Raw genomic sequence first — 8813 nt, 5'->3', positions numbered from 1 at the left:
CGCGGGGTGGAATCTGAGCTAACTATTTGTAGTATCGTTCCCAGAACCGATCGCGGTCCTCTGGTTTGGAGCCGAGTGGAAGTGTTTTGGAGAAAATAAGTGATGTTGTGGATGGTTTACATGCAGAAGATGGTACAAACGATGTGGGAGTAATGGAAACAGTAGGAATTCTGCAAGAAGTCGAATCCATCATCGTAGTTGCAAATCAGAAGAACGAGACCGAGGGTGACAGTCCCTCCCGGAAAAGGAAGAGGCATACTGATCAGTGCAAAAGAAATGTTTCCAAAACAGAAAGGTAAAAACATGAAAAGTATTATTGAAGCAACGTTATGCAATGACTACTGTGTTAACACTAATTGTTATGACATACTTGGCCATCCAAGTTACTGGTAACTGGCATTTCCAGATTCAAAAACCCCAAAAAATTGCATTCACGAAAAGCAAAAACAAGAAGTTTTGTCTAGCCCATGGAGAGCCCTTCTACAACTTTCAGCCATTAATACCGTCTAATTAATTACTTTTTTACTTATTTTTTAGATAGGAAATTAAGTCTTTATCTTTAATGGTGTGGATGCGACGAGTTTTACGCGATTATCTCAGTTTCGCTTATCATACAGTTAGCGGCTTTTGCATCTGGTCTACTCACGTATTTTCTCACTAACATCCCTTTCATTTTCGAAATAGTTGGTGGCGGCCAGCGTAAGGAACTGAGAGTATTTGGCAGCGCACCCTACCTCTACGTGTACAATACCAGCACAGGATTGTTAATGTCCAGATCATGGGTATGATATCATTCAGCATACCACATTACAGAAACAACATAAAAGCTGAATTGCATCCCCAGTAAAACGGCTACCATGATTCCAGACATTCTTCAGTGAAAGCTTATCATATATATATATATATATATATATATATATATATATATATATTGAGTGGTCCATTGATTGTGACCGGGCCAAATGTTGTTGATGTGGCCTTTAGTCCTGAGATTGGTTTGATGCAGATCTCCATGCTACTCAATCCTGTGCAAGCTTCTTCATCTCCCAGTACCTACTGCAACCTACATCCTTCTGAATATGCATAGTGTATTCATCTCTTGGTCTCCCTCTACGATTTTTACCCTCCACGCTGCCCTCCAGTACTAAATTGGTGATCCCTTGATGCCCCAGAACATGTCCTACCAACCGATCCCTTCTTCTGGTCAAGTTGTGCCACACACTACTCTTCTCCCTAATTCTATTCAATACCTCCTCATTAGTTATGTGATCTTCCCATCTAATCTTCAGCATTCTTCTGTAGCACCTCATTTCGAAAGTTCCTATTCTCTTCTTGTCTAAACTATTTATCGTCCATGTTTCACTTCCATACATGACTACACTCCATACAAATACTTTCAGTAACGACTTCCTGACACTTAAATCTATACTCGATGTCAACAAATTCCTCCTCTTCAGAAACGCTTTCCTTTCCATTGCCACTCTACATTTTATATCCTCTGTACTTCGACCATCATCAGCTATTTTGCTCAAAAATGGCTCTGAGCACTATGGGACTTAACATCTATGGTCATCAGTCCCCTAGAAATTAGAACTACGTAAACCTAACTAATCTAAGGACATCACACAACACCCAGTCATCACGAGGTAGTTATTTTTCTCCCCAAATAGCAAAACTCCTTTACTACTTTAAGTGTCTCATTTCCTAATCTAATTCCCTCAACATCACCTGACTTAATTCGACTACATTCCATTATCCTTGTTTTGCTTTTGTTGATGTTTCAAGATACTGTCCATTGCGTTCAACTGCTCTTGCAGGTCCTTTGCTGTCTCTGACAGAATTACAATGTCGTCGGCGAACCTCAATTTTTTAATTTCTTCTCCATGGATTTTAATTCCTGCCCCGAATTTTTCTTTTGTTTCCTTCACTGCTTGCTCAATATACAGATTGAATAACATCGGGGACAGCATACAACCCTGTATCACTGCCTTCTCAACCACTGCTTCCCTTTCATGTCCCTCGACTCTTAAAACTGCCATATGTTTTCTGTACAAACTGTAAATAACCTTTCGCTCCCTGTATTTTACCCCTGCCACCTTTAGAATTTGAAAGAGAGTATTCCAATCAACACTGTCAAAAGCTTGCTCTAAGTCTACAAATGCTACAAACGTAGGTTTGCCTGTCCTTAATCTTTCCTGTAAGATAAGTCGTAGGGTCAGTATTGCGTCACGTGTTCCAACATTTTTACGGAATCCAAACTGATCTTCCTCGAGGTCGGCTTCTATCAGTTTTTCCATTCGTCTGTAAATAATTCGCGTCAGTATTTTGCAACTGTGACTTATTAAACTGATAGTTCGGTAATTTTCAGATCTGTCAACACCTGTTTTCTTTGGGATTGGAATTATTATATTCTTCTTGAAGTCTGAGGATATTTCGCCTGTCTCATACATCTTGCCCACCAGATGGTAGAGTTTTGTCTGAACTGGCCCTCCCAAGGCTGTCAGTAGTTCTAATGGAATGTTGTCTACTCCGGGGGCCTTGTTTCGACTCAGGTCTTTCAGTGCTCTGTCAAACTCTTCACGCAGTATCATATCTCCCATTTCATCTTCATCTACATCTTCTTCCATTTCCATAATATTGTCCTCAAGTACATCGCCCTTGTATAGACCCTCTATATACTCCTTCCACCTTTCTGCTTTCCCTTCTTTGCTTAGAACTGGGTTTCCATCTGAGCTCTTGATATTCATGCAAGTGGTTCTCATTTCTCCAAAGGTCTGTTTAATTTTCCTATAGGCAGTATCTATCTTACCCCTAGTGAGATAAGCCTCTACATCCTTACATTTGTCCTCTAGCCATCCCTACTTAGCCATTTTGCACTTCCTGTCGATCTCATTTTTGAGATGTTTGTATTCTTTTTTGTCTGCTTTATTTACTGCATTTTTATATTTTCTCCTTTCATCAATTGCATTCAATATTTCTTCTGTTACCCAATGGTTTCTACTGGCTCTCGTTTTTTTACCTATTTGACCCTCTGCTGCCTTCACTGTTTCATCCCTTAAAGCTACCCATTCTTCTTCTAATGTATTTCTTTCCCCTATTCCTGTCAATTGTTCTCTCATGCTCTCCCTGAAACCCTATACAACCTCTGGTTCTTTCAGTTTATCCAGGTCCCATCTCCTTAAATTCCCACATTTTTGCAGTTTCTTCAGTTTGTACTACAGTTCATAACCCACTAGATTGTGACCAGAGTCCACATCTGCCCCTGGAAATGTCTTACAATTTAAAAGCCGGTTTCTAAATCTCTGTCTTACAATTATATAATCTATCCGAAATCTTCTAGTATCTCCAGGGTTCTTCCATGTATACAACCGTCTTACATGATTCTTGAACCAAGTGTTAGCTATGATTAAGTTATGCTCTGTGCAAAATTCTACCAGGTGGCTTCCTCTTGCATTTCTTAGCCACAATCCATATTCACCTACTACGTTTCCGTCTCTTCCTTTTCCTACTGTCGAAGTCCAGTCACCCATGAATATTAAATTTTCGTCTCCCTTCACTACCTGAATAATGTCTTTTATCTCATCACACATTTCTATAATTTCTTCATCATTTGCAGAGCTAGTTGGCATATAACTTTTACTACTGTAGTAGGCGTGGGCTTCGTTCTATCTTGGTCACAATAATGCGTTCACTATGCTGTTTGTAGTAGCTTACCCGCACTCCTATTTTTTTATTCATTATTAAACCTACTCCTGCAATACCCCTATTTGATTTTGTATTTATAACCCTGTATTCACCTGTTCCTCCTGCCACCGAAGTTCACTAATTCCCACTATACCTTTAACCTATCCATTTCCCTTTTTAAATTTTCTAACCTATCTGCTCGTTTAAGGGACCTGACATTCCACGCTCCGATCCGTAGAACGCCAGTTTTCTTTCTCCTGATAACGACGTCCTCTTGAGTAGTTCCCGCCCGGAGATCCGAATGGGGGACTATTTTACCTCTGGAATATTTTACCCAAGATTTTTTTTTTTTTTTTTTGGTGGTGCTGAAGTCTGATCAACTTCGTTGATTTTTACTTCTGTAGGGAATGGAAGGGGTAAAAATTTTCTCTTTATTTATTTATTCTTCTTTCAGCTTTAGTTTGGGCACACAGAAGGGTCCTTTAACTCGCTGCTTTTGGTGTGTGTTTGAAAACATGTGTGTAGAAGTGCTAAAGGACGACATGTCCGTAAATTATGGAGAATTACGTAGGGATATCATTTACGGAGGCTCAAATACTATCGCCTTCGGTACTTTATATTTGTGGTTGCGTAAGGGTTCTACCGCCCCTACTGTGGTGAGTTGTGGTGTACCGTCACGTATCATGTCCAACTTCCGAAATAAGGTTCGTGCCTTCTCCTTGACCTTGTCTGAGAGGCAAGATTCGCTTAAGGCTCGATGAATGTCTTGATTTCGGATCCACCATTGGGCTCCTGTGATCCATCGCAGGCATCTGCTTTGTACAACCTGTAACTGCTTGTAGTTCGTGGCACACGTAGTACCCCAAGAGGTCGATCCATACAAAATGGATGGTTCGACTGTGGCATGGTACAACTGGAGTTTCGTGCGTTGGCTGAGGTATGAGCTCTTCAGAAAGGGGAGGAGAGCTCCCAGCATTTTGAGGCCAGACGTCTTCTTCTCCATGATGTGATGACTATACAACAGTTTGGCGTCTAGATGCACTCCCAGGTATTTTACAGTTGTTGCCCAGGGGAGTGGCTGGTCTGATATCCGCAGGCGGTCATTGACGATGGGTCTCCGACGTGTGAAGACAATAACTTTGGTTTTTTCCGCATTGACCGTTATTTTGTTCATGTGGGTCCAGTGGTCCACTAAATCTAGTTGGCGCCGCATCCGTGTGACGAGGTGGTCCATTCTGGTGCCTGCAGTCAGGAGCGCTGTGTCGTCGGCATAGAAACTGGCAGTAACATGTGGCACCGTCGGGAGGTCGTTAATATATAAATTAAACAGCAGTGGAGAGATGACCGATCCTTGTGGAAGTCCTTCAAGGACAGGTCGTGTTGTTGAATTCTTGTCATCAATGCGAACATATAATCTGCGATCCTGAAGAAAATTGTCGAGAAGTTTTAAATAGCAGTCTGGTAGGGGAGTGGTACGTCGGAGCATTTTACCCAAGAGGACGCCATCATCATTTAATTATACAGTAAACCTGCATGCCCTCGGGAAAAGTTACGGCTATAGTTTCCCCTTGCTTTCAGCCGTTCGCAGTACCAGCACAGCAAGGCCGTTTTGGTTAGTGTTACAAGGCCACGTCAGTCAATCATCCAAGTATCTCACGAAATAAGCGTCAAACGAAAAAACTACAAAGAGCGAAACTTGTCTAGCTTGAAGGGGGAAACCAGATGGCGCTATGGTTGACCCGCTAGATGGAGCTGCCATAGGTCAAACGGATATCAACTGCGTTTTTTTAACTAGGAACCCCCATTTTTATTACATATTCGTGTAGTACGTAAAGAAATATGAATGTTTTAGTTGGACCACTTTTTTCACAAAGCGAAAAATGTGGTCCAACTAAGACATTCTTATTTCTTTCCGTACTGCACGAATATGTCATAAAAATGGGGGTTCCTATTTAAAATACGCAGTTGATATCCGTTTGACCTATGGCAGCGCCATCTAGTGGGCCAACCATAGCGCCATCTGGTTTTCCCCTTCAAGCTAGACAAGTTTCGTTCTTTGTAGTTTTTTCGTTTGACGCTTATTTCGTGAGATATTTGCCCGGTCACTATCAATGGACAACCCTGTATATTTTTTTGCAGAATACAAAAAACGTTTTTGCCAATTCTCAGTTGACGAATCCAGTTCTAGACTGTTTATAACTGACTGAAAACACGAAATCACGCTACACAACTGTACCCTTAATTAACTGCAGCACTGTTGGTGTTGCTACCTACCCGCTTATCTTGATAGCATATCGGTTACGCCTTAATCTACATCAACATGACTTCTCTGCAATTCACATCTAACTGCCTGGCAGAGGGTTTGTTGAAACACCTCCAGACTATTTCTCTTTCGTTCCACTCTCCAACAGCGCGCGGGAAAAACGAACGCGTAAAGTTTTCCGATTTCTCTTATTTTATTACGATAGTTATTTTTCCCTATGAATATGGGGGTCAACAAAATATTTATACATTCAGAGAAGAGATTTGGCAGCGAAAAAACGCCATTGTTTTGATGTGTACCACCACTCTCGTACCATATCCGTATCACTATCTCGCCTAATTCGCTACCCTTCTTCGAAATTTTTCGATGTCCCCCCGCGACCTCTGTCTGGTAAAGATCCCATACCGCGCAATAACATTCAGAAGAGACCGTACAAGCATAGTGTCGACAACTGTCTAGTAGATCTGTTATGTAAATGTAATATCTAGGTATTTAGTTCAATTGGCAGTCTTTAGATTTGTGCGACTTATCGCGTATCCGAAATTCCTTACAGTATTCGAGTGAATGACCTAACACTTCGCATTATTTACAGTCAACTGCCACTTTTCGCACCATACAGATATCTTGGCTATGTCGTTTTGCAATTGGTTCTGATCTCCTGATGATTTTACGAGACGGTAAACATTTTAAGCAGGGTGCTCAGACTGTCTCTTAAATTAGATAGAGCAAATAAGCAGTTACTAACGCCTCGCTTCGACGGTAAATTGGCATCACTTAGTTCCAGTAAGTTGGATGTAGGGAAATTATAGGCAAAGTTTAAGCAGATTGTAAATCGTGGACTGGAGAGTTATGTGTCTAGCAAGTGGATAAAGCATGGAAAAGACCCAGCATGATTTAGTAACGAAATTCAGTAGATGCTGAGAAAGCAGAGGTCGTTGCACTCTCGGTTCAAAAGGGAACGCATAAATGACGACAAGCGAAGGTTAGTAGAGATTAGTGCGTCTGTGAAAAGATCTATATGCGAAGCATACAATAACTACCACCGTCACATCTTAGCAAAAGATCTTTGTTGACCATTCTGGTGCGGCAATTGAAGACAGCAAAACGAACGCCGAAGTTTTAGATTTCACGTTCAAGAAATCGTTCACAAAGGAGAATCGTACAAACGCACCGTCAGTTGGCCATCGCACAGACTCCCGTATGGACGACAAACTACGAGGGTGAGTCAAATGAAAACCTTAAATTTGTAATTACAAATCGAAATTTCGCGCCGTTATCCTGTAAGTTGGTAAGCGTGCTACAAACAGCGTGCAGAATGGCCTGGAGGTGGCAGCATAGTGCAGATGCACACATACCGTCGTAGTATCGGTGTAAAGATGGCCGCCCCCACTTGCGACTTGCACCAGGGAAGAACAGCGTTCTGTTATTCGGTTCTTGCATAGTGAAGGTGTGAAACCTGTTGAAATTCATCGACGAATGAAGGTTCAGTACGGTGATGCATGTTTGTCACAGCAGCATGTCTATGGATGGAGTAGGAAGTTCGCAAAATGGTGTGACTTCAATGGAAGATGCTCCTCGTCCAGGTCAGGCGCAACGAGTTGTGACCCCACAGAACATTGCAGCAGTTGAAGCCATAGTGAAGGAAAACCGCCGAGCGACACTGAATGACATTGCAGCATGGGTCAGCACACCACATTGTGCATGATGTGCTCCAGTTTCACAAAGTGTCAGCAGCTGACTCCTGAAATGAGAGAACGACGTGTTGATGCTTGTGAAGAACTTCTTCGGCGCTTTGAACGAGAAGGTAATGGCTTCCTCACAATAATCGTTACTGGGGACGAAACCTGAGTTCACTTCCATCATCCGGAAACGAAGAGATCGAGCAAGGAATAGCGCCATTCCTCATCACCAAAACCAAAGAAGTTTCGAACAGAACCATCAGCAGGGAAGGTTATGTTGACTCTCTTTTGGGTCGAAAACGACGTCATTTTGGAGCATTACATGCCTAGAGGGACCACTGTCACCAGTGCATCATACACAGATCTCCTATAAAACCATCTGCGGCCTGCAATCAAATCAAAGCGACGTGGATTTCTGTCAGCAGCTGTCCTTTTGCAACATGACAATGCAAGGCCCCACACTGCCCGTACAACAGGTGCAACAATCACAGACTTGCATTTATAGTGTCTTCCTCATTCTGTCTCCGACTGAAAATTTAAAAAGGGAAATCGATAGGTTACAGTTAGATATAGTGGGAATTAGTGAAGTTCGGTGGCAGGAGGTACAAGACTTCTGATCACGTGAATACAGGGTTATAAATACAAAATCAAATAGAGGTAATGCAGGAGTAGGTTTAATAATGAATAAAAAAAATAGGAATGACGAAGAGATAGATGAAATGTATCATAAGATAAAAGAAATTATTCAGATAGTGAAGGGAGACGATAGTAGCAAAAGGAAGAGAAGGAAACGTAGTAGGTGAATATAGAATGGCGGTAGGGAATGAAAGAGGAAGCCGCCTGGTAGAATTTTGCACAGAGCATAACTTAATCATAGCTAACACTTGGTTCAAGAATCATGAAAGAATGTTGTGTACATGGAAGACGGCTAATGGCTCTGAGCACTATGGGACTTAATACATGGAAGAGGCCTGGTCATACTGGAAGGTTTCAGATACATTGTGTAATGGCAAGACAGAGATTTAGGAACCAGCTTTTAAATTTTAAGACATTTCCAGGGGCAGATGCGAACTCTGACCACAATTTATTGGTTGTGAACAGTAGATTAAAACTGAAGAAACTGCAAAAAGGTGAGAATTTAAGGAGATGGGACCTGGATAAGCTGACACAAGCAGAGGTTATGGAGA

The sequence above is a fragment of the Schistocerca piceifrons genome, chromosome 3 (assembly GCF_021461385.2).
Source record: "Schistocerca piceifrons isolate TAMUIC-IGC-003096 chromosome 3, iqSchPice1.1, whole genome shotgun sequence".
Taxonomy (NCBI): Eukaryota; Metazoa; Arthropoda; class Insecta; order Orthoptera; family Acrididae; genus Schistocerca; species Schistocerca piceifrons.
This window is presented reverse-complemented; position numbering follows the sequence as displayed.